This window comes from Ursus americanus, chromosome 3, assembly GCF_024610735.1.
Source record: "Ursus americanus isolate L20-20 chromosome 3, mUrsAme1.1.p, whole genome shotgun sequence".
Classification (NCBI taxonomy): domain Eukaryota; kingdom Metazoa; phylum Chordata; class Mammalia; order Carnivora; family Ursidae; genus Ursus; species Ursus americanus.
The window spans coordinates 30,022,225-30,037,603 of record NC_142129.1 but is presented as its reverse complement, the minus strand read 5'-3'; positions in this window follow the sequence as shown (position 1 = coordinate 30,037,603).

Genomic DNA, 15,379 nt, shown 5'->3' with positions numbered 1-15,379 from the left:
CTTTTTGATGTAGGACTTGTACCTTTCAGAACTGCGAGAGAAAACATTTCTGTTTTCATCTACTCAGCACGTGGTATTTTGTTGTGGTAGCCTTAGGAAACTAACATAGTGACTAATAGCTTGTTCTGTCTTGCTACCAGGTACTCACATGCACATTCTGAGAATCTCTGTTTCTTGCTCCCCAGCCAGCATTCCCTCTTTGTCCAATCAGAGCAATAATGGCAGAAAAATTCCTCCCAGAGTAACTAATTCACTGAACTCTGATGAGCCAAGAAAGCAAGAATTTTAATTTTCTTACAGCTTTTCTTACAGACTCATGGTTCTTTCCTCTACTTTCTTTATTAAAACAGCTCTTTTTCTTTTTTAAAACAGCTTTATTGAGGTATAATTGATATACAGAGAACACCATATGTTAATGTGTACAGGTTGATGAGTTTGGATATATGCAGACATCTGTGATACCAGCACCGCAGTCAAGGTAAGAAACATATCCAACACCTCCCAAAGTTTCCTCGTGTCCTTTTGTTTTGTTTCTCTGTGTGTGTGTGATCAGATAAAACTCTTTCATTTTTAATCCACCCTGAGACTCAGTGCATTGAAGACCCCCACAGAGTTCACAAACATCATCACAGAACCCATAGTCTCTCACATCCTGTGGGCCCCATTACAGAATGGCCTTGTCTCTCTCTGTCACTGTCAAACTGAGAATTTTGACCCTAAAATCAAAATATCAGTCCCACTCCGTGTGTTTTGACCATCCGGAACATCCAGCGCTGATGAAGAGTGTTTTATTTATCAATTCCTCCTTTTGTAATGTGAAAATGTAATACAAAATGAATGATCCTTAAATAATAATTGCATTTTAAAATAGCTGGTGCAAATATCGTCTTAACAAGTGCTGTATGTTTAAGGAAAAAATGCATAAATTTCTTTATTAAGGAAAAGCTAAAATTTATAGTGCAGGGAAATGAGAAATTGAATTAAGTTGACACCATTACAGAGAGAGTACCTGGGCATCGTTTGTCAGTTTCTAAATTATTTTTGCCTTGTGCATCCCTTCAAACATTGGACAAAAGCAAATAGGTATAATTCATGACACACCCTAAGGGGTTAGCTATTTTCTACTAAATTAACCACAACAAGTGGAAACAACAGCAGACATTCTTCCTACACTGATGCAGGTATAGAATTAATATCATTGACACTCACCGAACGTACCAAATAGCATGAATAAAATTGAGAATCTTCTATGGAAAATAAAGATACTGGAGTCATATTTGCTGAACCACTATGTTCTGTACAGCAAAGACTGTTGCCTGGTGTAATTAGGTATATATATATATATATATATATATATATATATATATATATATATATATAAAATCTTTGAACTTTGAATCCCACCAGAACTTTATATTTTCCTATTTGTTTCTCTATTTTATTTTAGACTATAATTCTTCCGCATCTATGCTAGTGAACTTAGATTTCAAGTGTGTTACAAAAATAACAGAAACCACCATTTTAAATCAGTCTATCAAATACCGTTAATACTCTGTAAAGTAATCAAAGTAAAGCCATGATTAGAATCAGGAGACATGCAAAGTAGAAGCATTTTGAATACGAATGCTATCAGGACAGTTTAATACTTACTCCTTTATAATAAATACTGACTTTAGTTCTTGATAGTCGGCCCCCTGGACTTGTTTCTTTTTTTTTTTTTTTTAAAGATTTTATTTATTTATTTGACAGAGAGAGACAGGCAGGGAGAGAGGGAACACAAGCAGGGGGAGTGGGAGAGGAAGAAGCGGGCTCCTAGCAGAGAAGCCTGATGTGGGGCTAGATCCCAGAACGCCGGGACCACACCCTGAGCCAAACGCAGACGCTTAACGACTGCACCATCCAGGCGCCCCCCACCCCCTGGACTTGTTTCTTACAACAATTTCAATACATTAGTACCCTACATCCTATAATAAGAAATGCAGTAATGTGCTGACATTTCTTCAGTCCCAACTACATATGGTGACCAGAAACTTCTGATATATTCAGCAGCACAAATAGCTGTGTTCCTGAAAATTTATGAATCAATTGCTGCTTTCCCCAATGCCTTAGCATATCATTGTACTTTGAAAAAATTAATATTTGTCTTTCATATGTAAGTGAGGTATGGGGAAAGGGGAAATGAAAGCTATAAATTGTTAATTATTTAGAAAAGATAAAACTATTTTTCACTTAATAACATTTAGTAATAGATTAATTGCTAACTTAGTAAGGCTAGAGTTCCCATTGGTGTGCATTAATGAAAAAATACTTATATTTAATATATTATTATACAGAGGGATATAAAGAAAAGCTTAAGCATTTCAACTATAATATATTTTGTGCATTTGTTTTTCTTTTCATTTTAGTATTTTACAGAAAAGATTTAGCTTGGGCTCAGTGGAATACACACTTACTTTTTTATAACCATGGTTCAATTAATAATAATTTAAAGACTGTTCAGAACATAGTCATTGGAGACAAAAAATTTCAGGAAATACCAATACGAATATATAGAACATCTAATAAGCTAGAATTAACTTCTTGTAGTTTTAGTAAATTTGTCAATCTTGTAGTAGTAATTAACTCGATTCAAATTTTGATTAAATATTTAAGAAACAGTAAACAACCATTAAATCTTTCAGTTGCCAGAAAATGCTTTCAAATAGTTATAATCATGTGATGACTCTTAAAGTGAATTATGGAAAATATGTTTATAGCCTTTTATTTTCTCAGCTAAGTTCAAGAGTGCATACACATTATATCTCCGTTTGAATTGTTGAACTTCACCAGTTTAAAGGGGCTGGGAAGGCATAAAAAATTATGCTAACAGTTTAGTCAAGGCAGAGAAATCAGCATGCAGCAAGACGTGGGAAAGAAAAAAAAAGTGAATAATTTAGAATCTTCTAGTCATTTGAGATAGCTACATCGTAGAACCCAAGGACAATGCTTTTAAGAAATGAGCTCAGATCTTGAAAGATCTTAAATGCCAAAGAATTGGGACTTTATCAAAAGGCTTTGAGGAGACTCAAAGGAATTGAAGCAGAGAAGTAATAGGCTCACATTTGCATTTTAGAAGCATCATTATAGAGACCTTGTTAAAAATGGATTTAAGGAGGGATTGGGGAAGGGGAGAGGTGGTTTTCAGGTTTGGGTGGGGCAAAATAATTTTTTAAAATATTATTTACCATTCTTGAAGGAATTTGAATCTGGATGAATATCCCCTACTGTTTATACCCATGTCACAAGTTTTCATGGACTGAATGTTTTGAAAGCTACATCCTAGCCCCAGCAGTCTGAAGCAGTTTACAGAAATATATTCTAGACCCAAGTGCATCCCTGTGTTTGTGATACAATCAAGAAAATGTGGGAGCATGCAAGATTCTACTGTTATCTGTGACCTGAACAATACAGATAACACCATCAATTTATCAAGGTTCCAGGAAGAAGCACTCCATTCAAGTGACTTGAAGCAGCAGGCAGAGTGCAATTAAAGAGCTCTGCGGTTTTGTGACCATCGAAGCTCTGAGGGACCCATTGTTAGAGGTGCTAGGGACCATTGTCCTTAACCCTACAGCATGACACCTGTCCACAGTGAATGCCGAATAAAGGGTTGTTAAACTTTTGACATCCTCTCATAGTAACACATGCACATACATATTTATAGATAATAATAGATTCTACCTCAAAGTGCAGGGAAAAAAATGGCTGTAAATTTAGGGTTAGGAAAAAAATAATATTTACTCCAGAAAGGAATTTTTGGAAGCCATACAGTTTCATCCAGACCAGGAACGACAAAAAAGAGAGCAAAGGTATGCTCTGAAAGATGTTACATGATTTTTATATTATGCTCTTCACATTTCAATTTCCTACGTATTCTTCTGTGTTTTTTTTTTTTTTTATCTTTAGTGCTTAATAGTTTTGATTTTGAACGAAGGATATGCACACGACAAGGAGATGTCATATTGCTGCCAAGTCTTAGGATCTACACCTCACAAATATATAAAAACTTTTGTTGTAAATTAATACCAAAGATTTAAATGTTAATTCTGTGAGAAAGGAGCAACCCACTTCCCATTCCTTCATGAAAAAGAGCAGGATGTCAAGACACCAGGTTGTCAGATGCTTCTATCTCTCCCTCCTTTTGTCAAGGAGCTGTGATGTGCCACTGGTGCGACATGTAAAGAAGGTTCAGACAAGCCTAGGGTTAGGAATATGGCAATTTACATGTAACAATAACAGAAGCAGTAGCAGGAAATACTCAGAAGAATACCACATAGGTTAAATGCTAATTATCCTATTTACTTTTACAGAAAGAAAGAAAGAAAGAAAGAAAGAAAGAAAGAAAGAAAGAAAGAAAGAAAGAAAGAAAGAAAGAAAGAAAGAAAGAAAGAAAGAAAGAGGAAGGAGGGAGGAAGGGAGAAAGGAAAGAGGAAGAAAGAACCATCTGCTGTCTTTATGCAGGATGCCAGAGAATACTATCCTGAGTTCATAGAGCTTCTCAAACCTACATCAAGTATAGGCTTATGATTAATTATGGGTTCAAATTGTCCCATAAAAATTCATACATTGAAACCCTAACTCCCAGTATGTCTGTGTGACTTATATGGAGATATGTTTTTGGCAGACAAAATCAAATTAAAATGAAATTATTAGGGTGGGCCCTAATCCAGTAAAACTGGTATCTTTATAAAAAGGGAAACTTTGGACACAGTGACACACCTAGAAGGATGACAATGTGAAGAGACATAGGAAGAAGACAGCCATCAACAAGCAAAGCAGAGCCTGGAACAGAGCCTTCCCTTAAAACCCTCAAGGAATCAGCCTTGTGGACACTTGATTTTGGACCCCTTGCCTCCAGAACTGTTAGGATTTCTGTTTAATCCACTCAGTCTATAATACTTCATTACAGCAGTACTGGGAAACAAACGTCATATTCTTGTTCCTTCTGTTTCACAAGAAGCCAGTATCTCTGGGCCTTCAAGGGATTGTCCTTAGTCATGTGCTATCCTTTCCAGTGGGCTTAATGAAGCTCTAATATCCTGAATGCATGTCTGCATTTGTCCTCATGAGCAGTTTTATGGAATGGATATTAATAAAGCTTTCAGTCAAAACAGACGTGGAACTGCCCAGAGAAAGGTTAAGATAGCTATGAGTATGCAGTCTACAAGAGAAAAGACGAAGAGGTGAATCAGAATCAGGTTCAAAACAGAATGGATTTTCTATAATAGAGATTGACCACTGAGAAGAGAGTAAAAAAATCAGTAGAAAACAATCTTACATTCTCATTTATCCTCAAATAAAATATAGGGACAATGTAGCACTGGGTGTTCCCTCTGGAAAGCTTTTAGAAGCATCATCTCAATCATCTGGTTATATAAGCTAATAGTTACATATTCAAATATATACTTAGTTGTGTATGTAGAGTGGGGACCAAGGAGAGAAAATTCAGGCTTTATAGCTCAAAATGGATCTTTTTTTTTTCTTTTTTCTTTTTTTCTTTTTTATTTCAGATGTCCCAGAGAAACAGTTGACCATGAGTCTAATCATGGGGGGGGGGGGCGGTGGTTGGAATGTATGTTTGAGAGTCATTGTAAGTTTTAAACTTGAAATAGCAGAATTGTCTCTTAGGGCAAGGAGAGCAAAAAGCAAAGGGAGAAACTCCAATGTTTACCCATTACGTTGTGCAGGATTATCTACATATTATCATGAAATCTTTTTGTTGTTTATTTCTTATAATTCTTTTAAATCTTTTCACTCTTGATTCATGATTATCTATCTTTATGTTTTATATACTATCAGGGTCTCACTATTTAATATGTACTAAACTGCTAAAATTATGGAACTGTTGTACAAACACCCTGTACATATCTGTGTTTTCCAAGTATAAGATTTGTATTCCAGTGAATCCAATATGTATGTCAGGGGCCTACTGTGTACCAAAAAGTACTTTCAGAGGCTGGAGTAGATCAGTTAACAAAAATTATAAAGATTTCTTTCCAATAAATATATAAATAGGAAAAGAATTATGCACTATTAGAAACTGAATTGAAAAAAGAAACATGTACTTGTTCCTTTTCACTCCAGAGTTTTTAATATTCTTAGAAAACTCATGGAAATTACGAATTCATAGATTAAAATGCAAATCCAGGTGGAAACTCTGACCTGTACGCTGGGATAGCAGAGTACCAGACTGTATTGGGAATTAAAGCCGATGATGGATGGTGACAGCATTGTTTCACTTAATGAGGTGGCTATTGAAGCTGAAAAGGGGAATGGCAAGAGGGACCAGAGTGCTTTTGTCTTTGGAAGAAGAAAAGGCTTTACATTTTACCAAGAAGAACTAAACTCAGTACTTGCTTTTGAAATTCATTAATCTTTTCCATGAAAATGTATCTCATTGTCAAGCAGTTCGATAGTCACTTTGGGAAAAAGCTTTGCTTCTTCCTCACGGAACCAGTGCCTCCATTGTCCTGAGGCTCCAGTGATCTTCCACCTTCACAGAAATACTAAGGAGACTAGCAGTGGGGAAGCCCACGTGAAGACGCCAAAGCTGTACAGTTGGGACGGGGCAAAACTTTCGCCCCGTGGGGCAGTTTTTCTTTATTAATGTGTTTCTGACAACAGCAACACATAGAAAAGGGAAATAGTGTTACCAAGAATTTTTATGCTGAGGTGCTTATTTTCAGGTAACAGAAGGGGAAGCTTTTGAAATTGTTTTAGTGACTCTTTTTCTGTAGATTGATCTTGTGGCTCAATAACAGAGATTTTAAGCGAAGTCAAAAGGCTAAACAAAGTGCCACCACAAAACATATCTCTTTGAAAACCTCCTAAAAGCAGTCAAATCATTTCCCAGTCACAATCCCCAAAGCTTTGCACAATCCCAATTAATATCTATTTTTATACAAAGAAAGCAGGAAAACAACACATGCAACTTACCCAAGACTCCTTCCTTCTGGAAAATATTCAAAATCCAGCACTACCTCTCTATTTTAATATTAACATATGGACTTTGATCAACAGAAAAGCAATTTTCAAATAACATTTAAGCAATAAGGAAATATTTTTTAAATGACTACTTCATTATTAATCATTATTTTTCCTTTGAAACCATTGGGCAGACAATTTGGATTGTGACATGTCGCCAATTAAATCATTTTGGTGTTCTAATATGCCCCACTTGTATCATACTTTGCCTTCACAAGGCCTCAACATTCTGTCTTTAAGACAACTGTATTTCCTTGAACCACAGGTACTTATTTTCAGCCTCATTTTCTCCCATCATTTCCTACATCTGTGCAGTGGGTGGAACTGGCTCTACAACAGTTCCAACCCTTTAATGATAGGGATCACAGACTAAAAAAAAACATAGCCTAGAATGCCAAAGGCAGAAAGTTAGGACAAAGTCTATTGCTGGTCTAATACTTTGCCTTAAAAATGTAGCATGGTGTTCCTGGGGTGTACAATTCTTCTATACTTCAAAAAAGAATTTAGAAAATCCGAGTTACCAGTTGTCTTTTATTATCTTGGTTTAAGCTCATACACAGAATAGGCTAAAATAGAAACACCACTCACATCTGATTATAAATGTGAACATACTGAATAAAACTAGTGAAGTAGAATGTTGCAAATGAGAAAATAAAAGGGAAAATGTTTTTTTTTTTTTTAATTTTTAAGTTTTACCCATATTTTTTCCCAAATGTTCTTTGAAATGTAACTGGCAGCAAGATTAATCCAGGATTTAGTTCTTTGGCTATCCACACAAGGAGAACATAAATTATTAATTACAGAATTTCAGTTACAAAGTCATTTGAGTCCAATTTTTCTTCTGCTTTCATGGTTTTATTTAATCAGCATGAAAATACAACTACCCACACTGTTGACCCATAGATTCAGGGACTTAAAATTAAACAGATCCAAGGTGGCAATTAGACAAAAGTAATGTATAAAGATTTCCTCTTGTATATAACTTTTCCTTAAAATTTTATTATTAAATTTTAAAAACTATTTGGGATTTTCAGTTTTTAGTTCTGACGTGTCAAGAGTTTGGGAGTTGTTACCCCCCTCCATGCAACAAAGAAAAGCCGGATAAACTGAAAATCAATGAGTCTTCCAAGACCAGCCAGAGAAAGAAGTTCCCAGAGGCAAATCCAGAAAGTCAAAGCTGAGACTATTTACCTAAGGCAAAAGCTGCTGGAGCTGGAACCATAAACTGGTAGGTATACTTAAATTGTGATTTTGATGAATTGCTGGAGAATGAATGGCTAGTATGAGAGTGAGAAAGTTCCTTGACACTTTCCTGGGCTTTACTACCAAGAATTCTACCAGGTTCTTGTGGTAAAAATTTGAGGAATATCCCCTGGTGAGTCTAGCAGGGGCAGAGTAACTATTGTGAAACACTTCTAGAACCTTCTCTGTAACAAAGACTTATTTTCCAGGGAGGCAGGTAGCATTAAAGCCTTGTCCCACAGCAGTGGAGGAAGGGCATTATTTTCAGTCCTGCCCATTCTAGTCTTACTGTCCTGCCTGAGAAAGGGGGAAACTACATAAGAAGAAAACATGTAGGGGCTCTTGGGTAGCCCAATTGGTTAAGCATCTGGCTCTTTATCTCAGCTCAGGTCTGGATCTCAGCATAGTGAGTTCAAGCCCTGCATTGGGCTCCATGCTGGGCATAGAGCCTACTTAAAAAAAAAAAAAAAAGGAAGAAGAAGAAACCATGTTAATGTCATGGGCCAGAGATAATAGTCAATACAAAGCTGAGATTTAATGGGAAGACTATAGAATGCTTCTCTGTGTACCTTACCAACACACCAACAGATCTCCAGTGTCATAGTGAATTATAGTTGAAAGCTGCAAGACACAGACTTTCTCTTAGGAGGAGTACCTAGGCAAGTCCAAACCCAAAAGAACTGATGGGACAAGAACAATCAAGGAATATAAAGTTTCTGGAATATATGGCTACTGCAAATCCTAAATAATGCCTGAATCCTAGACAGATTAACAGAAGTCTTTACACTAATGGCTCATTTACCTCAATCATTATCATTCAAAAAAAAAAAAAAAGTGCCCAGGTTTCAACAAAAAAATTACAAGGCATGCTAAAAGGCAACAAAAGAGTTTGTAAAGACAAGCAAGCATCAAACAAGACTTACATATGACAGAGTGGGAATTTAAAACAATGACCAATATGTTAAGGGCTCTAATGGAAAAAGTGGACAGCATGCAAAAACAAATAGGTAACATAAGCAGAGACAATTAAAAAAAAAAGAATTAAAAGGATATGCTAGAAATGAAAAACACTGTTAAAATGAAGAATGCTTTTTAATAAGCTCACTAGTACACTCAAGATGGCCAAGGAAACGAAGTAGAGAGCTTGAAGATATTGTCAATAGAAATTTCACAAATAGAAATGCAAAGAGAAAAAAGAATAAAGAAAGCAGAACAGAATATCCAAAAACTGTCAGATAATTTCAAAAGATGTAACATATGTGTAATTGAAATACCAGCAGGAAAAGAAAAAGAGCATGAAGCAGAAGGAATATTTGAGATAAAACTGCGTAAAACATTTAAAAAAGAAATTATACCAATTCTCTACAATTTCTTTCAGAGGATAGAAGTAGAAAGAATATTTCCTAACTCATTCTATGAAACTAGCTTTACCCTAATAACAAAATCATACAAAAACGCCACAGTAAAACTATGAGCCAATATCTCTCATGAATATAGATATAAAAAATCCTCAACAAAATACTAGGAAGTTGAATCCAACAATGCATAAAAAGAATCATACACCATGACCAAGTGGGATTTATCCCAAATATGCAAGGTTGGTACAACATTAAAAACTCCATTCTTATAATCCATCACCTCAGTAGATACAGAAAAGGCATTTGACAAAAATCCAGTATCATTTATGATTTTCAAAGCTCTCAGTAAACTAGGAATAGAGGAACACTTTTCAAGTTAATAAAGACTAAACAAACAAACAAACAAAAAGCCAGCTTGCATCATACTTAATGGTGAGAAACTCAAAGCTTTCCCACTAAGATAAGGTACAGGGCAATAATGTTCCATCCTACAACTTCTTTACATTATACTGGAAGTACTAGCAAATGCAATAAGACAAGGTAAGGAAATAAAAAAAAAAAAAATATATATATATATATATATACACACACACACACACACATACACAAAATTCTTTGTTCTCAGATGACATTGTCTATGTAGACGATCTGAAATAATAGTAAAATAAATTGATTAAAGGTATACAGACAGAAAAATAAAAAATAAGTAGAACTGTCTTTCTTCAGAGATGATATGCTCATCTATGTAGAAAATCCTAAAGAATCAATAAAAAGATGATTTTCTGACCTAATATGCAATTATAGCAACATTGCAGGATACAAGGTTAATATAAATATTCTGTGCTTTCCAATATGCCAAAAGGAAGACTTAGGATTTGAGAATAATGAAATACTAATTATAGTAACAGCAAAAATGAAACACAGAGTTATAAACCTAACAAAACTTCTGAAGGACTTATATGTGGGAAACTTCAAAAGAGCAATTTTTTTAAAATCAAGTAAAATTTAAATAAGTGGAGAGTTGTACTGTGTTTCTGGACTAGGGGACTCAATATTATTAAGATATCAAATGATTCAATCAATAGATTCAAAATAATCTCAAACAAAACCCTAGAAAGCTATTTCATAGATATCAACAAACCAATTCTAAGTTTATATGGAAAGGTAAAAGACCCAGAATAGCTAACACAATACTGAAGATGAAGAACATAGATGGAAAACACGCACTACCCAATTTTTAGATATATATCTATGTTAAAGAAAACAGCATGTTATTAGTGAAAGTATAGACAGAAGGCATGGGCAGGAGGCTATAATTATCCATGGAATGAATTAAAGAGCTCAGAAATAGATCTACGTAAATAGAGTCAAATGATAATCAATGAAAGAGAAATAAACAATTCACTGGAAAAAGCCTAGTTATTTCAAGAAATGGTAGTGAAACCACTGAATATCTATATGCAAAGTAATGAATCTATACACAAACATTATTGTTTACAGATATATTATCTAAAATGGATCTTACACTGAAATGTAAAATATAACATTATAAAAACTCTTGAAGGAAAGATAGGAGGAAATTTGTATGAACTTGGGTTTGGTGATGAGTTTTTAAATACAACACCAATAATGCAATCCCTAAAAGAAAAAAAAAGAAAAAAAAAAAAAGATGTGGTCTGACATTATTAAAATAAAAATTTTCTGCTCTCTGGGAGACACTGTTAAGAGAACACAGAGACAAGCCATAGATTGGGGGAAATATATTTAAAACATATGTCTGATGGAGTACTAGTATCCAAAATATACAAAATACTTTTAAAGCTCAACAAGAAGGAAACAAACAGCTCAATGTAAAAATAGGTGCAAGACCTAAACAAACACTTCACCAAAGATAATATGCAGATAGGAAATAAGCATAGGAAAAAATGTTCAACATTGTCATTAAGCAAATGTAAATTTAAACAGAGAGATAGCCTTACACATCTATCAGAATGGTTAAAATCCTAAAAGCTAACAATACCAAGTGCTGGTGAGGATCCAGAGCAACAGAAACTCTCATTAATTGCAGTAGGAATGCAATATTGTAAGTCTTCTTTGGCAGACAGTTTGGCAGTCTTAAACAGTAAACAAAATCTTTCTGTACAATCAAGTGTCATGCCCCTAGATGCTTATCCAACTAATTTAAAAAACTTACTATCCATACCTGCACATGGATATTCATAGCAGCTGTATGCATGACTACTAAAAACTTGAAAAAAAACAAAATTTCCTTCCGTGGGTTGGATAATGGATAATGTATAAATCAATAGTGGCAACATACAATAAAATATTATTAATCAATTAAAAAAATAAATAACCAAGCCACAAAAAAACTAGTTAATCTTAAATGCATGTTCCTATGTAAAAAAAGACCAGTCTGAAAAATCTAGGTACTTTATGATATCAATTACATAGTACTTTGAAAAAGATAGATACCACAGATAGCTACTAAAGATCAATAGTTTCCAGGAGTTGTGCTGGGGAGCATTGCATAGGTTAAGTACGGGGAATTGTAGTGCAGTGAAATCATTCTGTATAATACTGTAATGGTGAATAGAAGATATTAAGCATTAGTCAAAATGCTTAGAATGCATAGAACATTACAGCAAAAAGAGTAAACCTTAATATATACTACTTAAAAACGTATGTACATAGAGGGAATTTTTGGAAGCAAGGTATAATGTGACAAAATAATCTAAATGTATTATAATATATGAAGCAAATCTACTAGTTTTTGCTCACCTGAAATATTTGTTTTACCTTGTCTTGAAAATAGTTTTAGTTCACAATTTTAGAGTGATTGAAATTTCTCAAAATCATCTTCTGATTTTCAACATAATACTGACAGTTATATTATCAGCCTGATTGTTTGTTTGGTTCATGATCTGTTCTTATTACTGAATGTGAAAATATTTATTTGATTTCTGAATTCTTGTGCAGTTTTCCATTGTTAATATTAAGGGTAATTTATATAACTATTCATACTTTTGAATAGTATTGGAAAATTCTTAGTGTTATGTTTTCAGTAGTCTCTACTTTCTCTTTCTGGACCACAAATAATTTGCATATTGATTTTTGTTTTTATCTTTGTGGTCACTTAACTTCTCTTTCGTATTTTCATTCTCTGTCTCTCTGTGCTACATTCTGAGTAGTTTTTGCCATTATATATACCTTGCTGTGCAAACCTTCCAGTAAGTATGCAAATCTGGGATGATATATTTAACATTATATATTATTTTTGGTCATAACATTATCTAGAGTCTGTGGGTGCTTATAGCTCCTGCTTGTTACTTCTGGTCACTCTTGTTCACAGTATCTAGATTCTTGTGATTTCTTTCTTTCTTTTTTTTTTTTTTTAAGATTTTGCTTATTTATTTGAGAGAGAGAGTGAGTGAGTGAGAAAGTGAGCACAAACGGGGGTAGGGGCCGCGGGAGAGGGAGAAGCAGACACCCCACCAAGCAGGGAGCCCAACGACGCAGGGCTTGATCCCTGGACTCCAGGATCATGAACTGAGCTGAAGGCAGACACTCAACCGGATGAGCCACCCAGGCCTCCCTTGTGATTTCTAATTCAGTATGAATTCATATTTTATTGAGCATGAGTATACTAAAGGCCTATATTAGAATACTTTCATTCAGAGAAGTATTTCATTAGCTTCTGTGAAGAGTCATTTTAGTTTCTTTCAAGCATCCTTTCAGCATCTCCCATTGGCCAAGGCTTAGTCCATTCTGATATAGTCTTTCACCACGACATTAACTTTGCTTATTATTTTTATCTTGTTTTCTCCATACTGCTGACTGTTTCTTGCGTAATTCTCACCTCCTTAATTCAGTGTTTCCTTCCTTCCTTCCTTCCTTCCTTCCTTCCTTCCTTCCTTCCTACCTTCCTGCCTTCCTGCTTCTTTCCTTCCTATTTTTTTTTCTTTTTTCTTTTTTTTTGGGGGGGTTAGAAAATTTTATTGCTTGCTAGTAAACACAAGAATGCACCAAAATTTATATCTTGTGTAATTTAATAGGAGGGCTCCTAGAATATCTAGTCCACCGGTACAGTGATAATCTTTTCTTGACTATTTGGAAAAGATTTTTAGAACTAATGATATGGTTTTATATGTGCATGTTTTGTTTTACATATAATAAATTGAAGAACAGAACAGAAGAAAGGGAGAAGAATTTAGGGGAAGATAGATGGAACAAAAAAAAAATATATATATATATACATATATATATATGTATATATATGTATATATATATATTCTCTGCTAATCCCCCTCTGCTCCAAACCCTTAATGATAGAAGAGTTATAATATAGGGGTGCCTGGGTGGCACAGTAGTTGGGCGTCTGCCTTCGGCTCAGGGCGTGATCCTGGCGTTGTGGGATCGAGCCCCACGTCAGGCTCCTCCACTATGAGCCTGCTTCTTCCTCTTCCACTCCCCCTGCTTGTGTTCCCTCTCTTGCTGGCTGTCTCTATCCTGTCGAATAAATAAATAAAATCTTTAAAAAAAAAGATGTTATAAAAATGATTATTCATAATGATTAGAATGTATAAGGTATTCTCTGAACATATACATATTTTAGTAAATTCCCATGACATCTGTTAGGTAGGTATTATTAATTTTATTACTATAATTATTACAGTTTAAGGAACTGAGTCCAAGAGTAGTTATTTAATTGATCTCATATCATGCAGCTAATAGTGGTAGGAGAATTCAGATCTAAGATAGCTTATCTCTAGATTTCATGCTCTTTATATGTTGCTGCATTTAAAAACAAATTGAACATTTTGTGGGAGTGGGGAGTCAGGAAGGAAAAGAAGAGCGAAATGGTGAAGTAGGACTGTAGCCAGGGGCACACTGGGTCATAATTGGAAGCAAAAAAAAAAAAAAATTATAATCAAGATTTTGAATCATGAAGGGTATTGATGATTGATCATGAAGGATCTTAACATGATTCATGCAGGATGATAGACTAAAGTCAAGGTTACTGCTTGTTCAAGAATGAGGTAGACCCCTGGTCCTATATGAAGGTCACAAAATAGTCTGCCCTACTAAAGAGGCATGAACTTACACAATACTGGTGTCTCATATTTCAATATGAAATAGAGCTAATTAGTATAGACTTAGAAGTCTATACTAATTAGTATAAAACTTTTATACTAATTAGTATAAAACTTAGAAGTGGGAGTATTGCATAGCAGGCAAGATATAGGAGGAACTCATTTATTGCACAGAGGTGTGTGCTGCATCTGGTCATAACTAAATTGTACACAGTATGAATCACGCTCCATGGAAAAGTAATCCTATACCTATAATTTTCAGCAGACTTGAAGGGAAGGAAGATAAGGATTCCTTGTTATAATAATGACCTTGTTAGAAGGTGGGACCACCAGAGTAGTTACATATATATCAATTTGTTTTGAAATGATACTCAAACGTGCTTACCTGTTAAACTACTAAGAAGGAAGAAGAAACCAAGGATATTCAGATTTGTCTCTCCTAAAACATAATATCTTGGGGCTCCTGGGTGACTCAGTTGGTTAAGCATCTGCCTTCTGCTCAGGTCATGATCTCAGAGTCCTGGGATAGAGCCTCATATTGGGCTCCCTGCTCAGTAGGGAGTCTGCTTCTCCCTCTCCCTTTGACCGTACCCCCTGTTCATGCTCTTGCTTGCTCTTTCTCTCTCAAATGAATATATATTTTTTTTAATTTTAAATAAATAA